This window comes from Rhea pennata, chromosome Z, assembly GCF_028389875.1.
Source record: "Rhea pennata isolate bPtePen1 chromosome Z, bPtePen1.pri, whole genome shotgun sequence".
NCBI lineage: Eukaryota > Metazoa > Chordata > Aves > Rheiformes > Rheidae > Rhea > Rhea pennata.
The window spans coordinates 31472271-31496372 of record NC_084702.1 but is presented as its reverse complement, the minus strand read 5'-3'; positions in this window follow the sequence as shown (position 1 = coordinate 31496372).

The following is a 24102-nucleotide window of genomic DNA, read 5'->3' as shown; positions in this document are numbered from 1 at the left end:
AAAACCCCTTAGAAATAAAATGCACGTCCTTCTGGAATTATTTCATCGGAATGAAACGTATTTCCATCGCCTGCTTTCATGTAATGCCATTCCTCCACATGTTTAATCTTACCTTATTTAGCCTGGGCAGCGAGACTTAGTGGCTCAAAGAGATTCAGCTGTCCAACATACACAGCAAGAAACACAGACACCATCTGAGAAAAGAATTTTTAAAAGAACTTTTATCTTTCAGGGCCGTATCACAACTACCTATGGTGAAGCTATGGAAAGAGGAACAAAAATCTAGCCCAATACATGTGCACTCTTGCCTAAGTGTCTTCACAAAGGCCGGGCTGGGGGCCTGGTTTTAGGGGGTGACAGAGGCTTTGGCCAAATGGTCTAAGTGGGACTGCTGAATAATGACTCTTTCAATTAGCCAAAAGTGCCCCGATGTGGAAAACTGCAGGCTTTTTCCAAAGTGCTTAAAGTAGTTATTGACTTCTGGGGAAAGAAAAATGGGCTTTGAACTGCAGGTATTTCTTCCCAGTGCACATTGCGAGGAGAGGAGGTAAAAAGCAAAGAACAAATGACTGACTGTGCATCCTCCTCTCTACATGATGGCCAAGTGGAAGGGAAACTAACATTCAGAGAGGATGAGGAGGGTAACTCAGAGTGCTTCACTCAAAACCAGCAGCTCTCGCACACCACCCCTGCCCCCTCGGCCTGTGAGGAAGCCAGGATGACTCTGAGACACAAACCCACCTTCTGCAAAAGCAGTAGTTAGCAGCGGTTACCAGACAGAGAGCTCCAAGTCTCAGTCCTAAAAGAAGAAAAGAAAAGAAATCAAATACGAGGTGGTTTTTTTTTCGCTCCACACAAAAGACCTGGGCTTGGTTTGCTATAATTCCTAGGGTCATACTATTCATTATTTTCAAATATTAGGATGACTGCTGGGTATTCATAAAAGCAAGATTTTCTGAAAGATCAGAAAATGTTTCATGAAGTTTAGCACAATTGGGTATCTGTTTAAATGGTGAACAGAAGTGCTCAATAAAATGAGCAAAAGTAAAAAGCTTTACAAACCACCAACTTCACTATGCAAATGTGTCTGAACTACTGAGAAATAATGAAGACATTTTTTGCCTTCATTATTTGAATGATTCATTGAACAACTGAATGATTCACTAGCTAAAAATCTGGAATGATTCACTTGGTTAAGTATACATTCATTATAAATCTGCTTTATGCAGGACACTTAATGGAGTTTACAATATCTTCTTAGATACTGTAATGGCTAATGACCCTCTTACATCTTTCACCCTTTTTCTTGATGTCTTTCTGAAAACCTGCTTAGATAAAATGTTGGGGAGTTCAAAACAAAGTGTGTGCCTGGGAAGAAATTTGTGGTTGGCAACAGATTCCAGCCCAGGACACAACTCTCCTGGGCAGGTCTGGGTATGCTCTGAAGCACATCATAATTAAATTAACAATCAATATCTAAAATTGGTTCTGCATTTTCGTTCTGTAAGAGATCTTGGAGATATTTAATCTTTAACTACAACCAACACAGCATTAGAGGACCTGAATGGTGCCTGGGGGCCTGTCACGCTATAATATTAACTTCTGTTAGCAGCAGTATAATCGTAACACATACAGACTTCTGCTCTTAAACTCTGAAATCTGATAATCTTAGAAACTGGAATAAAATCAAGAAAACAGAATGTTATATGACTTCCTACCATAACCTACCATTTAAAAAGCTGCAGATAGCCACACCTTTTGAACAAATGTAGCTAAAGATAAATAGATTTTTAAATACATAAATCTTCCAATAAAAGCAATTAAAATAATCTCTGGCTCCTTCCTGTAATGCAGGAGATATAAGAACATACTGACCTGCATATAACTAGAGCAATGTCAGGTGAGGAGCTGACAATTTGAGTGAGTGATTTATATGAATGTAATCTCAATGCACAAAGTTAGGCCTTGGCCATGAAATTCTCTGATCAGAGTCAGGAGAAATTCTAAATATCAATATTATTTATTTTTGAAAATGAGATCTTTTAATTAATGTATTTATTTTTCATAACCAGAGGCATCATTGAGAAGTATCAGTTACTACAACTTGAAACCACTCCTGCTCTCCAAAACCCAAACAAATTCAAATAGTTTCCATTTTTACCTCTATTTTCAGCTTACCTTTCAGATCTAAGGTGTTCAAAAAAAAATTTTCAGATGTATTTACAAAAGTAAAATATCACATTTAATACAAAGTTATTTGAAATTTGACCCCTAAAGATATACTACAGTAATTTTATCACAATAAGACTTTCCTGAATTTTTTATTTTTATAGTCATATCTCAAGTCTCAGTAGAAGGTCATCATGAAGATTAACATAATGAGTACTTAATGAACAATCACTGATCTTTGACATATTTTAAGATAATCATCATTAACATGAGTTGAGACCAATTCATCTTAGGTAAGAATCCCTAGCCAGTAGATTTTCATCCAAATAATGCTTGGTTGCCTACTAAAAATACAAAAAAGCCTGTTCATTTGCCAAAATGCAGAAGTGGGCGGATGGAAAAACAGAAAGATTCACAAAGGTAGACAAGTTTCTGGTAAACATGCAGTATGTCCTACAGGGCAGAGCATTACAGTGTTAAATCACCAGAATGATCAATATCTTTAAATAATACATAATCTTCTGCTGCATAGTAATTATAAACTTTAATAGGAACCAAATTTCTGAAATATTAAAAATACAAAAAGCATATTTTACTTTACCTTCTTCATCACATCTCATTAGTGGTCTCTTCACATGGACCATTACTGCTAAATATTTTCCAGTGCACAAAGTTGGGACAGTGAAAAACAGTGCTTCACGAAATCTCAGAAAAGGAGTATAATTTAAACCTCAGAGCAAAATTTTCAGAAAGACTAACAAAAGACTCTGAATTTTATACAGGAGAAAATACCAAACTGTTACAACAGATTTTATGAGTTTTCCAGCTCAAACACTGAAGATTCTTGTACCTCATGCTGTGAAAGTTACTAATGTAGAAGATGCTAGAATAAGATACAATAGATGATTATTATAGCAATAGTGAATACACAAGTTTTTCCTGAATTATTTACTTGCATACATCCATTTCAAAGCCCTTTAGTTTGAAAGAACAAGGAGTGAAGAACAGTTGAGAAACATTTTTTCATCCTACTCTTCTGGAAAGGGTTTATTTTTTTAGTGTTAAGCTTTCCATTTAAAACAAGCAAGCTACCAAATTCCATAAGTTTCAAAAAGCATAAAATGAGCTGGTCACTCATAGATAGTGATATCACTATCTATGGAAATACACAGAGGCAACAACCTTTCCTCACATAGTCAGAGAATAGTAAGTTAATGGCTCATGAAGAGCCCCAAAAGTTGGGGTTATAAGAATATTCTTACAAAACTAATTGAGTTCCAATGGTTTCACTTAGTGTCCTTAATTCATCTAAAATTGAAGGTCCAAGACTCGGCGCACACTACATGCACAGCCTTTTTAAACTTGAACTGATAATTAGAAGACAATTTTACTCTGCTAAACTGTTTATAACGGTATGTTTTGAAGGACTATAAATTCCTCCTATCAGTTTTCAAACAATCAACCATTCCAACAGTCCAATGGAACCAAAGAAAATTCTGTTTCATCTTAACAGCAACATTAATCATAATGTCTCCTCTTCCAATAAGGCACTGCAAGTAATGATTCTCTTGATTCTGTTTCAGAAATACTTGATATAAGATTTTGATTTTTCAATGAATTTTACTTTTTATATATTAAAATCATTACTTACTACACCTTTTGTTTCCTTCCTCTGTAGAGTAGCATGTTGTCAGAGCTATTAAACATGTTTATTAAAATGCTTCAAGAAAGAATACCTCCTTTTAGGAGCAGTATTCTGATGTCTCTGAGCCCATTTATACTGGCTTCCTGACAGGCCATAGACATGGATGGGTAAATGTTACAGCCCAAACTGGCAGAGGTGTAAGAATACTAACTCTTTTTTCCTCTCCTTTCTGAGGAGGAAAAAAAAAAAAAAAAAAAAAAAAAAAAAAAAAAAAAAAAAGTGATTTTTCCCTGTCTCTTTCTTCATCTTGAAAAACTGGGAGGAAAGAAGAGAGGAATAGTAGCCAGGCTTTCACGGAGGCTGGGAGAAAAATCCATTACTGCCTCACACTGTGTAGAATCTGTGCAGAACAAAGTTTAAAGTAAAAGTTGTATCATAACTCTCAGGATCAGGAAGAGCCTCCCAAAAAGCTTCTTGATTCCAGGTAATGTGGCTTATTTTGTCTGCTCACAGACACAAAACAAGCAATCAGTCATAAATTAGGAGGTCAAGAAGCTAAAAAGAATGAACAGAAACATTATGTACCTAGTTAGTGCAAGATGACTGGGGCAATGTGTCACAGCCTGTGTGAAAACCAAGGCTCACACAAGTCAAGAGGAAATTGAAATTAAATATTTTATTTTGAAAAATTTATGTAATTGTTACTTTAAACTGTCCAATTATGTCTATGATTTTACACATAAAATGCTTAAATTTAAATTCTGTTTTTCCAGCAAAATTTTTAGTCAGTTCTGATAACACAGACACATTTCCAAAAGAAATGTTACATTCTAAATTATCCATTCAAAACTAGACATTAAAAAGCCCAGTTAACACACGAAAAGCTAAGCCTAAAATAAATTAGTGGAGACCTGTAGTGCCATAGTGATGCACATATGCATACAGGGCAAATCCATCCAACATACTACTGAGACACTACCTAACAGAGCAAGATACTAACAGCAGCTGTAACACTGCCATATTTTTCTGAGATGTTGAAAACTCTGAATTTTCTGAAGCTAATGCAAAGTGAGGATGCTTCAAATCTCTTAAAGGTTAATGACTTCATATGATTAGGTAAAAGAGTAGAGAGAGAAAGAGAAAATGTTTTCCAAAAGCAAAATATTCTTGCTTTGGAACTGCTTCCTTTGTGTTATTACAACAAGCATACACTTATTTTCCCCAAATTAAAATGGTGTAGTCATGTCTACAATCAAGTGAAAAAACTAAATACTACAGAAAGTTTAATCAAACATTTCTATGGAAAGGTTATATTTTTAAACAGTGTCAAAAAGATATATATGGCTGGAGGTGGGATCTCTCCTCCCCAGGACAGCAATTTGCAGTGCTGACTGCAGTCCGAGAGAAAAGCAGGAAAAAAAATACAAACAAGACTATTATTTAATCAATTTTTATTGTTTTAAAACAGTAGGCAAACACAAGGCTATCCAAGCCTCCCTCTATAGCTTGATGTTATTGTGCTTATTGGGTACAACTACCTCATTTTACCTTTTCCTGCTACAACTTCCGCTGACTCTCACGGCGGCAGCACGTGACAGGAACAGTGTCACGTTTCCAGAACGCGCAGCCTTGCAGCAGACTAAAGATCTGCATCTTTGTCCCTGGGTTCAATATCGTTTACTTTTTACCACTTCTGTAAGTACATAACAGGGTGCTTCTCCTACCTCAGAAGAGTAATTTATGCTTGTTTAAAGAAAGCAATTTCACATTAAATTATTTTGAAGAGTAGTTCTTCAGTTTGTTACTTTACAATTGTTCCTCATTCAGTTAAAGCTTTTGTGTTATATTTTTTCAGGTAGTCAGTTCTACAATTTAAAATGCCAGAGTATTTATTGCTTTCATTAAGCTTTTTGAGTTAGATAATTATGAGAAACACTTACATTTAATTTCTCAAATTTCAATACTCCGGGGGAAAAAAAGCCTAAAAAACATAGTCTGCTGTACTGTTAGGCCACGGAAAAGAGAAGACAATAAAATAAACTGAAATCCTTTGTTAGCAGTGCTTTTTTGTTGATTGATCACTTGGCTTGTTTTTTGTTTACTTTTTTTTACAGCAACTTAGAGCTCTTAGGTCACACATTCTGGGATGGGAAAGGATGAGTTTCACCTGGTGAATTTTGAATTGTTGCTGTTGGGAATGTAGGTCCCCCTCCTCCTGTGTTTTTTTCCATTTTGAAATCCTGGTTTAAAAAATATCCTATAGTAGTAAATAAATGAGACAAGCCTTGAATGCCACAATGGCCTAAAGTTTAATAACCTTCCCCAGATCCCACTACTTTGCAGAGCTGTACAGTTACTTAAACAACTTCTTCCTATAAAGGGAAACTCTCAAGAAAGGGTGAAGCATCTTCAATATTTAAAAGAATATATAACTAAGTCAAATATCTAGCACTACAGCTGTATTTTATAGGCACCTTGGACAGGAATTTAAACCAACTTCCCTGTACATTTGTCATCAGAATTTTTCATGCATTCTCATACTGTCCTCTGCATTTCATCAGCCTCAGTATCACTTTCCAGCTTATTGCCATAGGCTACTAGACTGGAACAAAGCTCTGTGTGAAGCATAAGAAAAAAGGAAGAAATCATGTAAGAGAAATTTGGCTATATCCACTATTATGGGTCTTAATCCTCTGAGCAGCTCAAGGCCTGGAACCTCAGCCAAGGTGCTCAGAGAGCCAGGATGAAAGCAGTGAGATGCTGCTGATATTTTCCCCACTGCAGCTACAGGAACGAAGCGACATGGGCAAAGAGCCAAAGAGAAGAGTCCCTTCAAAAGAACAGCTTGACAGCAGCAGTCGCTATGACCTCTCGGCCAGAAGAAACAACAACAAAAACTAGGAATACCAATGAAGAGCACCCCTCTCTAGGAAATAAACTTTCCTGATTACTGCAGAAGTCAGAAGAACATGTCCTTTCTCACTTGTGCTCGTTTAGAGTAGCGATATACGGCATCTTATTGTTCCAGTAAAACTCTGCTTTCACCTCTGCAGAGGAAGGTAGAGAAATAAAAAATGTAAGAGAGTGAGAAAACGCTTAAGACACTAGCTGTGGTTAGGACACTCATTTTCTACACCTCAGAGAGCCTTCCTGCTCAACCACAAAATGAGATAAAAGCATTACAATGTAACTTACAATTACACACAATAAAAGACCACTAACGAAAGCAAAACATGATGAAGAGGTAGGGTGTAAATACCAGTCAGTTTAGGTAACCAATAAACACAGGTTCAAATTCAAAGGCAGCAGTTTAGCCTGAGAAACAGAGTAACTGCCAAATCAGAAAAATTTTATGTGTAAGACAACTTCCCAGAGAAGGCAGGGGAAGCTGTGCTGCTTGGCATATTCCTGGGGCAGAAGAGGAAGTTTGCACAGCACTGGTAATACCAAGAAGAGCAAGCAACAAAATAATCTCGCCATCTTTAGCACTCGCTGAGTTATTTTATGCATGTATAGGGTTCTGCGCGCAGCGAAAAGGCCGAAGGAGCGGCAAGCTTCCTAGAGTGAGGAAAGACCAGCTGATCGGTAAGTATGCCTCAGCCTGATTACAGAGTGGCTCTGACAGGCTGATTAAAAGAGAGCTACCAAGACACTATTGCCCAGAAGGATGGTAGTTTGAATACGGAGCTCTGAAGATGGGATAAAAACGCTGTGGAAGTACAAGCAGAAGGGATTATCCTGCAGGGAAAAATAAATAAATAAATAAGTCTGCTTGTCATGCTAATTAAACTCACAGCAATATGTGTGATTCCAAATCCATAAAAAAGGCAATATGGCAAGAACACGTAAATGAGTAACGTAACATGCATAACAGACATCACAGTTCACTGTTCGTCTACTATCAATGAAACGTGCTGCAAAGCTCCCCCCTCCCGCTGCACAGCAGGTATTGTTTTGGAGCCACTATCAAGGGCAGCAGACTGAAGGATCATTGCTTTAATGCATCAGAAACTGTGTTACAACTTGCAAGTGAAAATAATAGATGCTTTCTTTGCTTCCACCGTAACCCACAACAGACTACGGGAGGCTGAACCAGAGAACATCTAGTGAATATTAAGCATTTTTCAACAGAACATTTCTAAGACGATGCAGACTACATGCACGTCTCACTGCCACCTGCTGCACTGGGAAAGTTGTCCCTGGGAAAGTCTGTTTCTACTCATGTCCCAGTCACTGTTTACAATCAAGGGAGGAGACAGAAAGATTTCTTTAAGGGCTCGGTTTTGTCTTCTATTGTGGAGAATATATCAATTGATTATTCTTCATATGTTAGTTGAAAATACAATATAAAATACACTGTAGGTTATTTTATCTTTAATACCAATAGCAACAATTATAAGTGGGAGAGAAACGACTTTTGGGGGGTCTTTTCATGCAAATAACATTCACTCTGTTGTATGTAAGACACACTGCTTGCATAGCTGAAACAAAGCAAATACAGTTATGAAGACTACAAAAGATTTAACACCTTGTCTTTTAGACTATTTCTCCCCATACAAAGGTATATGTATGTATATATGAGTTCAAACAGAAATCTCCACTACTCTAAATTTCCCTGTAAATTGTATCAAATGTTCATTAAATAACTCTGTAATTTCTAAGAAAATTAGTCTTACAGTATATAATTATTTTGCAAACACTGTATTTCAACTTAGAGAATATGAAAAAAATCATTTTAATGGAATATTAGAAATTAACTTTCTGCATTTTTTCCTGTTCAGTTCTTAAAAAAAAAAATAATAAAAGAAGAAGAAGAAGAAGAAAGAAAGAAAGAAATATTTTACTGAAAAATAAATCCAGAAGTTACTTTCCATTAAAAAAGAATGGATATTTATAACAAGACTCCTTTGGATCAACAACATGGATATCAACCTGCTTAGAATTGTCCTGTAAATCTTAGCCGGAGCTATTTATATCTTTATTAACCTTTAAAATCACTGAAAATCTGGCCCTTTTGAAAATAAGGTTCAAGGCATACCTAGCCTGAGAAATGGATGTGGTACTGTCATTTAGCACTAGTTACTTAAGGTCCTGAATCAAAATCGGTACAGCTGCATGAAAATGGGAATATACTTTCTACTCTGAGCTAGTGTCCCTGAACGGTACTGTAACACAGGAGCTTGTCTGAAGACCACCGCCACCTGCCACCAGACCCTGTGTTATGACATGGACTTACTTCAACCAGCTGTCAGCCAGAAACTTGGGATACAGTTTTGTAAAGGAGTATTACATCTAGAAATTTTAATGAGATTCAGGTTTCTACTGGCTTTTTAGGCGTAGTGAAAGATTATGGTCTCTGATAAAGGTTATCAAGGAGAGCATCACAGGTGTCCCATTCTGAAGCTGGATATTAACTATAAGTAGGTGATAAACCATGTTATTACGAGACTACAATAAACTGCAGTTATACATCCATGCAAGCAATGGCTCAGATATATAACCCATGTAAAGAATACGGAAAATACGTCAGTATGTGGAACAGAAGTACAGCACAAAGACTAAATATTAATATTATATTAATATTAGAAATATGCATTACCACCATCTTGAAGCCTTTGGAAATTTAATTCACATCATAGAGTAAACCAAGTCCTTGATGTAGAGAAATATTTCTGAAAACAGTTGTCCAAGGAAGAGTTATACCCTCGTATCCAAAGGATTTATTAGTAAGATTTAGAAAATGTTCTAATGAATGCACAAAAAAAATTCAGGTCTGCTTCCAATTCCTAATAAAATTTCACAGTGGCCACTGCGATTCCTTGCAATCAACAAAAACTAACAATGTTTTAGTAAAAGCTGTTCAAATAGACAAATTTTACAAAAGGCAAAGTTGCCATATGGTTATAAGAAACTCAGAGAGAATCAGTAGAGGTAATCGAAATAGTAAAATATAATTAAGTGCTAGCAACTTAATAATTATTTTTCTTTGTGATATGTTGACATATTAAAAATAAATTATTTAATGGATATATTTTATTATTCTATTAGATTAATAAAGCTGTGTGAATCTCAGTAATATCTGGCAAAGATCTGATTTGATTAATTTCAAGTCTATGAAGAAATTCAGTTAATTTCTGTGCACATTCTTCTTATAAATCTAGTGACACTTTTTTCACAAGACATACTCTGCTTGCTTTTCTTCTGTCACAGTAACAGGTTTAACCACAAGGTACAGCACCATAAATTGTCCACAGCTAGAATTTTTTAAATCTTGTAACAGAAGTTAATTAAAAGATCTCATCCTGCCCTACACAAAGCTATTGCCATAAATACTATGGCCCATTTACTTCTTTGTATATTGCAACGCGTCTATATTCCTGCATATAGATTAGTTTCGAGTGATTCAAACTAAGTAAAATATGGTACTGGCATACTTAGTTATTGTTTCCTATGGAAAACTGTTATTTTAATAAAGAAAAAACTCAAATGTCCCTAATGAAATTGAATCAAATTAACTTTTTGCTCGAAAGATTTACATGAGAATAGAATTTCTAAGAACATCTTTATTGGCTTATTTAAAGCAAAATGAATCAAATGAAAATACCTTTGCTTAGTCTTTTACAGAATCTTGCTGCCAAAGGGGTAGCACCCCTCACAGTGAGGGTGGAGGGAGGAGGGAGAAGGACAAGCCCTGCACTGGGTGAATGAAAGTGGATGAATCTTTGGGTTTGAACCTCTGAAGCTGGTGAGGGGCATGGAGAAGCCTCCTAAGGGAGGCAATCACCAGCAAAAGCCATAACCGTGAGAGCTGAGCTTCAGCCATGAGTGCAGGAGCTGATTGCAATTTTACCAGTTGCTCTTTCACACCTGAGCAAGCCATGTATAACCAAAGGACTGGAATAGGTTTTTTTCCTGATCACTGTAACTGATCTGTACAACCTTAAGTGATACTTTATCGTTTTACACAAAGTCTTTGATGCAACCTGAGTGAAAAAGAGGAATGAAGTTCTCTAAGGTGGAGGAGGGAAATTGCTAGCTGTCAAGAAATACATATATATGTAGAAATAGGTATTTTTATATATATATATACACACACAAGTATATATACACAAAAAACATGAAAATATCTATCTGTGTATCTTTTCTATGCACTTATTATAAATGTATTTTCTTTTATCTATATAAATATAGATATGCACCAAAAACCGTACTGGTTTGTTTATCTGGAATAGTAGCAGCCTTGTGGTGAAAGTCTGTAACAGCAGCAACTATCAGCAACACTTGAGCAAGTCAGAGTTGAGTTGTTGCTTCAGATGCCAAACTACTGTCTGGAACACAAATTTTGCTTGAATAAAGGCTAAGGAGAAACAAAGAAATTTTAAATATGGATTTTTGCAGCTGAAATAAAGCTGCCTTCACACTGTATAAACACTTATCAGAAGGTTAAAAAGTCTGGAGCTGATGTTCTTAACACTAAGTTTGCAAAAAGTTTTAATAATTTACTATTTTATATAAGCTATGATAGTCTCAAAATTAAGCAGGCATTTATCTTTTCAACAGCTATAGCTGATGTTAAACTCAGTGGTATGTCTGCCAATTCATATAGTGACAAATGAAGAGAGTGGTGAAGGAGGTTCAGTGGCTCTGATACCATGTGCAACATGAAAGCAGAAATGCTTCTGGAGAAGAGCCCTTTTTTCTCCAAAATTTCAGTCCAAAGTTACAGTCCTGCTAGATGATATTGCATGATCCTATCTCATATAGGTAGAATTGCATAGTGGTAGCTTTTGGTTGGTGCTGAATTGTTAAGGATATCAGCACTATCATTTTTGGTTTGTGATTTCACTGCAATATTTTTTTTTGACTATTACCATGAAAACATAGCCTTTTGCCTTATAGTTATGGCGCAGTACTGAGTTAATGTTAGGTGGGACAAGAGAGTAAAGAAGAGATACCAGAGTTAGAGCTCTCCTCCTCTGCTGAATTACTGAAATAATATTGAAAGCATATAACTAGTATTTTGGTTCACAGCTGGGACCAATAAAAGCCTGTGAAGAACTTCTGTAAATTATACTATTCTGTAGGGGGCTAAGGAAATGTTGTTTCTCATTTAAAATAAATAGTCCCCCCTACTAACTTACTCCTAATCATGCAAACAACAGAGGAATTAAATAGGCCATTTCCATACATGTATCTGTTTCTTTTATGAAATGTAGTGCACCAGAAATTCAGAGCTAATTGATTTAGAAGAATTCTCATCTGTAATTTTTCCCACAACATTGTAACAAAATCCAACCATTTTATTTTATCCAATTACATTTCTTATTGTAGCATTTAAAATTGACAATATTGAGTGCTCAATATGTGTGTTCTGTTGGCACTGCAAAACCTATAGGGTTTGCCTATAAAAGAAGACAAAGTATTATGTCAGTTTCACGGATAATAGCATATATGCCAATGAAACTGTTCATGGAATAGAAACACCATCATAGTTTTCCGCAAACTACTTTGAAATTTGTATGAGCAGCTTCCAGTTCAGAAAACTTACTTCAAAATCTGTTAATTTGTGCAGACAAATGAAAGAGAAAAGCATTTTAGAGCTGCTTAAAAACATTCTTTAAGAAATGTGTTTTGGATGGTTGTTTTTTTCAAATAATAGATGTATGAAATCATTCAAATACGGTTAACGCTCTAAAACGGTGCACAGGACAAAACTTTCATGTTGCTGCAAGACCTACGATCCAATCTCCTTTCTTTGAAACCCTCCTGATTTCTCCTTTCAGTTTGAAAATGTGGTCATCGAGTTCCATTTGCCTATCCAGGCAATTAGTTCTTATGAAAAACAAGGAGAAAGCTCAGATTCCCTTTTTTTCACAGACTAAACATTCATTATCATGATAAGCATGAAAGGTATCAGACTGGGTGAAGAGTGGTTTGCTCAGCTGATTTCATAATGGTGATGCTTACAGTTAAAATGAGTCCTAAGGACACAGAGATTGTGCCACGGATCCCCTGCAGTACATCTCAGTGCTTTAAATAGTCTATGTGATCTTTGGAAGAGGACACTAAAAATACTTTCCTTCTACTCCAGTGACTTCACTGATATGATGCCTATGCCTACAGGGGAAGGCAAGTTATGAATAGTACATGCACGGTACTGTATCTTCTCATTTGAAAGAAATCCTTGGGCAAAGCTTCAACTAAGCTGCAGGAAATTCTAATTATATGAGGCTATGCTGCAGGTATTGTGATGCTTCGGTAGCCACTTCATTCAATACTAACTCGTATAAGGATGAATTCTACCATAAAAGCAGTAGACCTCCGCAAAAATAATTAGTTGCTTTCAGGAACACTAGAGTAGTTCAAGTTGTCACAGTTCACAGTGAAACAGCTACCAGCTGTACATCACATAACTAGAGTGACATTAAATAAAAGATAAGACTGAACTAATGAAATCATTTACAAATATTTCCTGTTAGTCCTAGGCTTCATTTCTACCTCTGTATCGCTCTCCACACAGTGGTAATACAATTGCCAATGTGAATCGCCTTATGGCGTACAGACAGACAGATTATAGAAAAGAAGGGGAGGTGATAAAAATTCCGGTAAAAAAAAAATATATTATGCCATGCAGTTTCTCAACTACCCTAACCTAGATCACTCTGCAGCCTCATAAATAATTCTGGTAGCACAACATAGGCACAGGGACAAGGGCTTTCAAAGCTGGCTTGAACAGCACAACTGCTGAGTGTCTGACTGCGACACTACGTAAAACTTCCACAGATTTTTATTGCATGGTTCCAGATCATAACCCAAGAAGCCGACAAATCTAATTCATGATTATGATAGAATTATACATTCCTATAACCTTACATTATACACCTGACTTGAAATACTACTTTTCTGTTGATGTGTACTCAGGCAATTTCTTCAGACTCTCAAAATCTGCTTAAAAAAAGAAAAAAAGAAAGAAAAAAAAGAACATTTCCATCCAAATAGCAGCTTCTACAACTACGTTGGAAAGAAGTTTCTAGAAATCACATAGAAGAGTTAATTCTGATGGTATAATTTGCCTGCAACACATTTAGTAAAGGAAAATCTAAGGTAAGAAGAATGAGGAGCTGGGTGAAGGGAGTGCAGGAAGATGCGCAGCCTAGAAAAACAAACAGTAGTATTTCCTCATTCCCAGTTTTTCCTAGTGAGCTCTGTCTTCTCTATTGCAATACCCTGCTGCATCCTCCAATGTGTATAAAATATAAATGCAGAATATTTATGGCAAAACTCAGATTTTCTTAAAAGTATTTTGCATCACTTTGTCTCTAGATTTTAATTTGATATAGAGCACATATGCTATTGTTCAAAATTATTATTAGGTTCCAAAGAAATTCATTTATTACATATACAGAAATACACACTCACACAAACTACTGTTTTCCAAAACAGTACTCTCTAGACCATGCTGAAGAGTACATACTTTAAAGCCAACTAGCAGAAATCCCTCCACTTACAAATTCTCTCCCTGTCATTTTGCCTTTCCTGGAAGCCTCAGCCCTCACCTGAAGCACTTACATACTGACATAAGTCAAGATAAAAAAAAGATGCATCCTCGTATAATTCTTCAATCTCCTTTTCAGACAGAAAACCTGGAGGTTTTTTATCCTCTCTTCATATAACTGTTGCTCTTCTCTGAAAACTCGCCTTTTCCTGAATATTACTCTTCAGAAGCTCCTCAGCTTCTGCATATTCTGTTTTTGAAAGGAGGAGCTACTTCCACTTAAGGTCAAATAAATTGAATTTTCAATTCCATTCCATTTCATCCTAATATTTTGTTTACCTTTAGGACTGTAGCTACATAATTAATAAAAGTCTTTAGCAAGCTACTTGCAGTGACAAACAGGTCTTTTTCCATAAAAATTCAGTTCATTTGAGTCTCCAAGCTGTACTACCTAATTCAACCTTCTCCCTCCCATGTGCATTAGTTTTCATTTATCACAGATAAATAATATGCCTAGCAGCCTTAAAGAAAAATCAAAGAAAATAGTTTAGGGGAAAAAAAAGAATAAAAAGTAGGAGATTGAATCTACAGTGCTAAATCAAATAAGACTTACATAAAAAGTGGGATCTTAAAAGCCTAATTTGAATAGAGCATACAGTTTAAAGGCAGAATTCACCTTAAACAGTTGTTTTTAATACAATTTAATACAATTCTAATCAGCAGAGACTTGAATTAAAAGAAGAGAAATTTCATCAAAAATTATAAGCAAAGAAACATTCCATTAGTACCTTACACTCCAAAGCAGTCTACATGAAATGGTACTGGATAAACTCCTTATTCCTCCACATGGTAGTGTTAAACTTTTTTTTTTTTTTCTGTTTTAATAACTCAAAATATTTCACTGAAGAGAAAAAAGCAGGAGAGGTAAAAGGAGAGAAATGATGAGAAGCAACAGTAGAAATTGCGAAGAATTGATGAGTCAGGAAACATCACACACACAGAAGGGTTTATATAAAGAAAATACTCCCCCAAAAAAGGAGAGAGCAGAGGCAGGGGGAAGAAGAGGCTAACAGACAACTCATAATGGCAGGTAGGAATATGATGGGGAAAGACATATTTAAAGCTAAAGAAAATTGTTTCCGGCCAGAATTCTGCACCAATTCCCTGGTTATAATCCTGTTTCCCCACTGTATGCTTCTTATAGGATGTATCAGATTTCTTAAGTTTTGTATACTGCTAGTCCTCAGGAAAAAAAAGAAAAAAAAACACTACCAACAACTGAAAATCACACTGTGGAGTCAGAAAAGTCTTCTGGAACCTACTATAATGATGGCATTAGCCCAGACGTTACCATGGCCAACACCCTCCTTCATCTGCCCCATGCCCTAGGTTAAATCCTATGTAACAACTAAATGGCAAATTCAGTAATGTAGCCTGAAATTCACTGCACTCTTATTGCCAGGGTGCTCAGTTTAAAGACAGTACAGAAGTAGTCCTAGTGTATGCATTAAATCTATGCTTGGGAGAAGGGGGAGAATCGAAGGTATCTTAAAAACACTGGAAAAGACAAGGAATTAAAAAAAAACTTGAGACCATGGTATTTTTTTTAATCTTTGCACTCCTTCTCTACTTCTGTCTCAGAATAAGGGTATATTAATAAAGAAGAATTAATTAAAATAAAAAATAGACTTGGGGAGATATGAGAAGAAAATAAATTAACACAACAAAAATGCAATAAATAGAATAAAGTGGCAAGAAAATAAAGAAACCACAGATAATAGAACAAACAAATAAGATATTGAAATAGGAAAATAAAGAAAAACAAAACAAAACAATAAAAGCAACATTGCTTGAATTAGGTTTCCATTGCTTGAAAGCCCATGTGTATCTACAGAGAGAATGTATGTCACTGAAGTAGCATAGCAAAACTTTGCAGAACTACAAAAAGAATATTGCTTACCTGGAAAAAACATTTGATTATTAAAAAGGAAAGTCTCTAGAATAAATAAGAATAAACACAGAATAATGCACATGTGCATTTTCCTCAACCATAGCCATACTATCAGTGCAATAATGTCACTGGATAGAATTCACTCTTTTGGGGCACAAAAAAATTCCTTGGTCCATATCTGGTCCTTGAGATGGTAGATTTTGAATGTGTTACAGAAGATACTACAGCTATTGTCATTTCAGACTACATTTTTTGTCTTTACTGTCTTTTTTGAGTCTATTCCTTCAAAGTTACCATGTTATTGTATGCATTTATTGTGTTTATGGCTAAATTTATTTTCCTTCTAGTAACATTTATTTCCATCTAGTAACAATTATTTTCAGTAAGTCTTAAAATTTGCTTCTACTTATGTACAGAAATTCAGTATTTGACCCTTCTCTGACCACAAAGTCCCCCATAAAGACTCTCCTCTCCTAAAAGTTTTTGTCTCCTTTCTTTCTCCATTCCTTGTTAGCTTTTATTTCTATTTTCTGCAAGTGGCAGCAGCAAAACACTGACAGATGCTTATGCCTACCAGCCAGAGCCTATGACCTCATGTAGGTCTTTTACTTCTTTCCATTATTTGCAAGGAAATAAAACCCTGCCAACTGGCATGTCTTAAAATAAATGAAACTTAATTAGATCTTTTAAAATATATTCCTTAAAATAAAGCAGTATGGAGCATAAAAATGAATTTTCAGCTTGTCAAAACTTGGCATTTGGCAACATAATGGCAGCAGAATAGAACTTACATGAATTACTCATGTCACATTCTCTTTCCTTTTGTTTGTCTGAGTTATTACTGGTCTTCTCAGTATGCCTGACTGGCATGGTAAGCTAACTGCAACTTTTGTAAGGCAAGCACTATTCTACTCTACTTCATCTGCTGAAAGCTTGATCAGATTAACCTTTTCCAGCGCATCCTCAAGGAGCTGTCAAATAAATCTTTGTAGAACTGATGTCCAAGCTTTTCCAAGGCCCTGTGATTAAACTCTGCAGCACTTACAACATTAGTAATTCTTACTCTGTTTGTTTGTTTGTTTTTAAATCAAGGCTCTAAATGACAAACATAAGTAAACAGAAATGTGACCTCACTTGGTACTGCAGTGTATGAAACTATTCAGTCTAACGCCAACATTACATGCCAAGTATCAATTCTGACTGGATATTTCATACTCAGTTAATGGGAAATCTGTATACCTTATGCTCATATTCATTCAGAGTCGACATGGAAGTAAGAGCAGTAGAAAAATGCTTGCAGGAAATTTAAAAAGTCACTAGAAAATTAATTATGAACGAAAATAAAAATATTTGGAAAAAAGGGAGAATCTAATGAAATGACATGGACAAAGGGACAGAGTGCCTCCTCAGCAAGTTTGCTGATGATACCAAGCTGGGAGGAGTGGCTGACACACCTGAGGGCCTGCTGCCATTCAGAGAGACCTGGACAGGCTGGAGAGTTGGGCAGAGAGGAACCTTCTGAGGTTCAACAAGCGCAAGTGCAGAGTCCTGCACCTAGGGAGGAATAACCCTAGGCACTAGTGCAAGCTGGGGGCTGACCTTCTGGAGAGCAGCTCTGCAGAGAAGGATCTGGGAGTGCTGGTGGATGAGAAGTTGACCGTGAGCCAGCAATGTGCCCTTGTGGCCAAGAAGGCCAATGGTCTCCTGGGGTGCATTAGGAGGAGTGTTGCCAGCAGATGGAGGGAGGTGATCCTGCCCCTCTACTCAGCCCTGGGGAGGCCTCATCTATGTCCAGTTCTGGGCTCCCTCAGGACAAGAGAGACCTGGAGGTACTGGAGAGAGTCCAGCGTAGGGCTACAAAGATGATCAGAGGGCTGGAGCACCTGCCCTGTGAGGAACGGCTGCGAGAGCTGGGCCTCTTCAGCCTGGGGAAGAGAAGACTGAGGGGGCATCTTATCAGTGTGTACAAGTACCTGAAGGGAGGGTGTCAAGGGGATGGGGACAAACTCTTTTCAGTTGTCCCGTGTGACAGGACAAGAGGCAGTGGGCAGGAATTGAAGCACAGGAAGTTCTGCCTGACCGTGAGGGGGAATTTCTTCCCTGTGAGAGTGACAGAGCCCTGGACCAGGTTGCCCAGAGAGGTTGTGGAGTCTCCTTCTCTGGAGATCTTCAAGGCCCGCCTGGATGCAACCCTGTTTAACATGCTCTAGGTGACCCTGCTTGAGCAGGGAGGTTGGACTGGATGATCTCCAGAGGTCCTTCCAACCTTACTGATTCTGTGATTCTATGATTATATGACTATGAATCTGAAAAAAAAACATCTTTTACAAGGCAGAGCTCATTATAATCAGCAGAGTGAAGAAACTACAGCTTATGGTTCAAATTTCATACCTGCTATACACAGGATTCATGAGATATTAGGTATGCGAAAACCAGTATGATCCAACCCTTCAGATAACTGTTAAACTTCATTCACACAAACATAATTCTCAGCTTTTTAATACCCAATTTAAGGTCTGATCTGATTATGGTGATTCTCAACCGCACTACTAGCAGAAATACAACAGCAACCCTCTGTTTACTATTATTTTAATTACTAATCCAATATTTATTTTACTAAAACTAAGATCACAGGGCCAAAATGATAATCAGTTAATTTGGAATATAACTTTTATCAGTGTATCTTCAATGAGCATTTAGATTTTTCAAGATTCACCTCATAATCTTAAAGGATGTTTTTATAGCTGAAAGTACTATAAAGGATGACAGACTCTATTCTGGATTCAGTAAGTCATTTTAATTTTCTCTATACTAAGATCTGTATAAAAGCCACTGTAAATTTCTGTAGGCTGTGTTTCACTACACACAAGTGAAAACATCAATTCTTTATCAATCATACTTTTGATTTATGAAAAATGATGTAAGCGGAATTTGTGACCTAGATGACAAGGGACATATATGAGCAGATCTTTTAAGTTAGATGTTAATTCATTTAAAAATCTAAATAATAATAATAATAATAACACACTGTTTTATACTTCTATTATTTCTCATTTTTTTTTCTTTAAATAGTTTACAAAATCCTCCTGTTTTCTGATTCCAGTAGATTCCATCAAAATGGATGGATCCTGGCTTATATACAGAAACATCAGATAGGTTCTGGCTTATTTACAAAAGTCTTCCTGAAACAGATAATGCCATATTCATAAAGAAGGCTCCTCTTCTGAATCAACATGTATAAATATTTATAACATTCCAGGATTACATTACCAGCTATAAGGATGAATAATTAGTTGAATATGCACTTCGTTGTCAATATATACATAAATTTTATGGAATCCTTCAATTACAGCTTAGTATATAAATATATAAAAAGCCCAGTTTTAAAAATTGCTGATCAGCCAAGTCATCTTACTGATTTTACTTAGAATTATTTCACTCATTTTTCTGAATACACTAACTACTAGAGCATATACAACTTCAAAAAGACATAACTTTGAGATCAGATTAAAAAAAAATTGACTATAGATTAAAGCAACAAGATTTAGAGATGACAAAAATTTAGAAAACTTTGTCTTGTTTAAAATGTGATTAACAATGATTGTAGAGGCTTTAAAATTGCTGAGTGAAAATATTGGGAGGTCAAGAATCTTTACGAAAAAGAATGCCATATTTATAAGTACACTTTAAAATTTAATAAGCTGTTCCAGCTCTACTCTTTTTCTCACACTTAGAATCACTAACTTACACTGGACTCCATTACATTTGTTTCTTTTTTAGTTTAAGTTATGGATCTGTTTTATATACTGCACCCACAGAGAAAACTCATGTGTGGATATGAATAATAAATACTCTTTATTCTAGGAAGTAAAGTTCTTCATATGTCCATCCAAGGCCTTCAGTGAACGACTGTAATCAATTAATTCTTGAGGGGAAGAAGATTCTGGGCAACAGATTTGGCTTTTGTAATTAGACGCAAAAGCTAGGTGGTATCTCCTGTAATTTATTCAACTTTACCAGTCAGTACTAAACATCCAATCTTAAACAATATAGTCAATGCTCTTTCTTCAAATGCTCTTTATGTTTTAAATATTCAACCAAGCAGTTTCTTCAGAAATAAAACACAGCAAATTAAAGAAAAAAGATCAGTGGAACACAGCAGAATAATGATGATGTGCTGTTATTCTGCTGGTGCTTAAAATATATTTTAAGTCAAATAGTACATATAGAAAACTTCTACTAATCTCATAGCATCTTTACAGCGTTTTCCTTCAATAGACACTTGTACAAAGTTAATTCTCATTTCCTGCAATTTGCAGCTAAATTTGCAAAACTGATAAACATTAGGAAAGTATTAACTTTTAGGAAAATAACAGTAATCTATTTACAGTAGTGACAATAAGAATTAAAATGTTTTGAAAAGAAGGTTGCCTATATCAGACTCCTCCTCATGTATGTAGTGTATGCTAAGGGTTTTGAAAACAGTTTATTTTATGGTGTCATAAGTTAGAAATGTAGCCAGCTCCTAATGGAGAGTTCAATCTTGCTTTATAAACTGAGTAAAAGTATCACTGAATTTCTTGAGGACTGGAGACCTATGTCCAGGTCTCCAAATGCAAAAGGCTAGTGTAGGAAACTGCTTACCCAGTCTCTCTAACTTGTTTCACTGCTGGAGGTTCATCTGAGAAACTCTAGTACTGCAGTGCTTCACTATATGCTCTTCAACAACTTTTAACAGATTAAGTGTAACTAAGTAAAACTCTTACTGCTGCCACCACAAAACTGCAATACACACTTGCAGATATAGTCTGTTTGTTACTGCTTCAGAAAGACCATGCCACATGCCTATCACATCTGGCACATCATTGCTTAATTTTAGTGCAGATAGTTGCTGTCACTTTTCCCAGGGCTATTTCTCCAACCGCATCATTGCAAGAGCAGTGTCTCAGCTACTTCCAACTTTATGTTCTTGCTCACTATTTTTTTTTTTTTTATCATTCCTCCTGGAGTTTTCATTTCACCCACTGCTGATGCATCCAGTAGTGTTTTTCCGTAATGGGTCACACAGGGTGTACTCGGTTTTTCTTGCACCATGGTTACTGGTACTGCAGCATGGTTAACTGCTTGTAATGCACAGGCACACACCTCTCTCCCTGACGGGTCTTAGATGTAAAACAGAAGCAGCTTGGGAACAAAAAGAAGAAAGGAAAAAACAAAAATGAAATTATTAGCCGCTGCTCAGTCAAATTCTGTTCTCACATGAATATCTTGTACAATTGCAGTCATAAAGCAGATGGGCATAGTGACTCCTTGGATACTGTACAGTTTTGAATACAGTACAATACATACTATTAGCTGTAATTTTCAGAAACAAATTTTACACATAATCTTTCACACAGAATTTTCATCAAACAGCAGCATTTTAAGGTAATGTAAAATACTAAAGTACTAAACTAAACTGAAGTTATATCATATTATGCAACCTTAAAATGGAACACAGAGGATTTCACTGAAATCTATGTAAGAATTACTTAAATAGATTCCACCACTGTTTTCCTTATGAACTTGCTGAAGTACTAAAAACAGAAGACAGAAAAAATTAGTTTTACAAAATTCTGAAATCCCAGGGTGGAGTGTAATTATTTCAACATATGATTCCTCTATGCAATAAGAAAAGAGCAGTGAAAAAGCTCAGAGATTAAAATAAAGAGATATTGAAAAAGATGATGAAGGAACTGTTGATTTGATGTATATTACTACTTGCCACACATTCTTTTTATTATTTAGTCACATTTTTGTTCCAAGACATACTCCAATGAAGGAAGTTTCATAAAAAGTAATATTTAAATTACCAGGAAAATCAACGGAAAAGGGAAATTATGAATGTTTAATTGTTTATTAAGAGGTAATGACCAAGACATATGATTCACAGTACTTGGTCATAATCTAATTAAATTTAAGTGACACATTTCACCCTGAATTATCCTCAGGGACATCATAATTTCAATGGAGTTAAGACACTGCTTAACTACAACTGTGGGTTGAGTTATGCCTGGGAGAGTTCATTTTCAAAACAAAAGAGAGTTAAATGAAGACATTTTTTATGGACAGTCTAACATCTCAAATTAAATAAGTAATTTGAGCATAATATTGAGAGAGAGAAATAACTGAGATGTTTTGCCACTGGTACCAGGATATTTGCTGAATAAGCTTTGAAGACAATATTTAAACAGAAAGGATGGTGCTCTTCTCAGTGAGAAACGCTAAAGCAAGCAGAGAACAGATATAAAAAAAGTAGTATTACTGAAAGTCAAAAGGGTAAGGAAAGTACTGTCTTAGGACTTGGGGTGAAAACTCAGTATGTTAAACCAAAACCTTTGCTGTGGAAGTGTAGGTATTTTCAGTACAAGCTGAAATGTGAGTCAAAAGTATAAAAAGAAAATATAAGCCTGTTACTATGCTAGTTGTTCTATGCTAGAAAGTCTCTCACTGCTACACATATGTAAACACATCTACACACATATAAAACATCTCTGTATAACTGAGGAGTTCTTATTTAAGTTTTCTCACACTTTAGAAAAAAATTAATTGCAGGCCAATGCAAACCATAATGATATAAATTTCAGCTCAGTCACTAAGGTATTTAGATATTTTACCTTTCAGTTTTAAAATTTAAAGAACCACAATGGTTATTCATGAGTATTATTTGTTTAAAATACTTTTTCCCTTTCACAGAAAACAACTTCAACAAATTCAAAGTTCTACCCCATAACGCAGAGGAGAATCTAGCTGCTTTAAGTCAGGTATTAGCAGTTTCGACATCAATCCTACACAGGCTTTCCTATGCTTCAATTTATAAATGAAAATAGACAAACTGAATATGTAGCATAAAAAGGTAAGAATTTGTGGAAGTTTTAAGATCATAGCCCAAGCTAGCAATATAAAGCACTAAACCCGTGCCAGATGATGCAGCTAATATGGGGGCCATAACTTCCAATTTTTCCTCACATTTTTACAGGACTGTGACTATTAACCTACTTCTTTCCACTAAATTTGATGTTCCATTTCACCTATAAAAATTAAGTATTTTATACTTTTCTAAGTCATTTTGGGATTTGCCTTTGTTAATATGAACCTAAACCTTTTACAGAGGAGTTCACGGAAAGACGAAACCAACATAGTTAACCTACAGCTCCTGGAAGTTTCCAATACATGTTCTCCAGAGCAGGCAAAAAGGTTATTGGGGCCAGGCTCTATTCCTCCCTGCAAATTCATCCTCAGTCATCCACAGAGTCACATGTCCACCCTGCGTGAGACACCTATGACCTGCTGGCCCCAAAAGTAGGTGGATGGTCATGTTTTCTCCACTTGCACAGTTCTGAATGACAAGTGATGAAATAATTATATGCACAAATGATCCTTACGTTTCACATTCCAAGAGTTACTTGCAAATTACATAAAAAGTAGTTTAAATTATATATACATTATATATATATATGTATTGCAAATAATAAGCAAGGTTACAGCAGAGCCCAACAACTCCAGATTATTCCGTACAGTTAGATAGCTCAGAGATATGGTGACATAGCTCAAAGACAGAGCTCAAAGGCAGTATTAAATGCATTAGCTACAAAGATGCCATTTTGCACTAACCCTACAAACTGGAATCTGCAGCCATTCTTCTTACTAAATACATTAAAAAGCAGCAGCAGAAAGAACAGTTGGTTTTTTTGTTACCTTCTCTGCTAGACTTAGTGCAGTAGGGTAGAACTAGGCTGGATAGATTTTTATATTTTACTTTATTCTTTTAATACAAAAATGGCACTAGATAGTATTTACAGC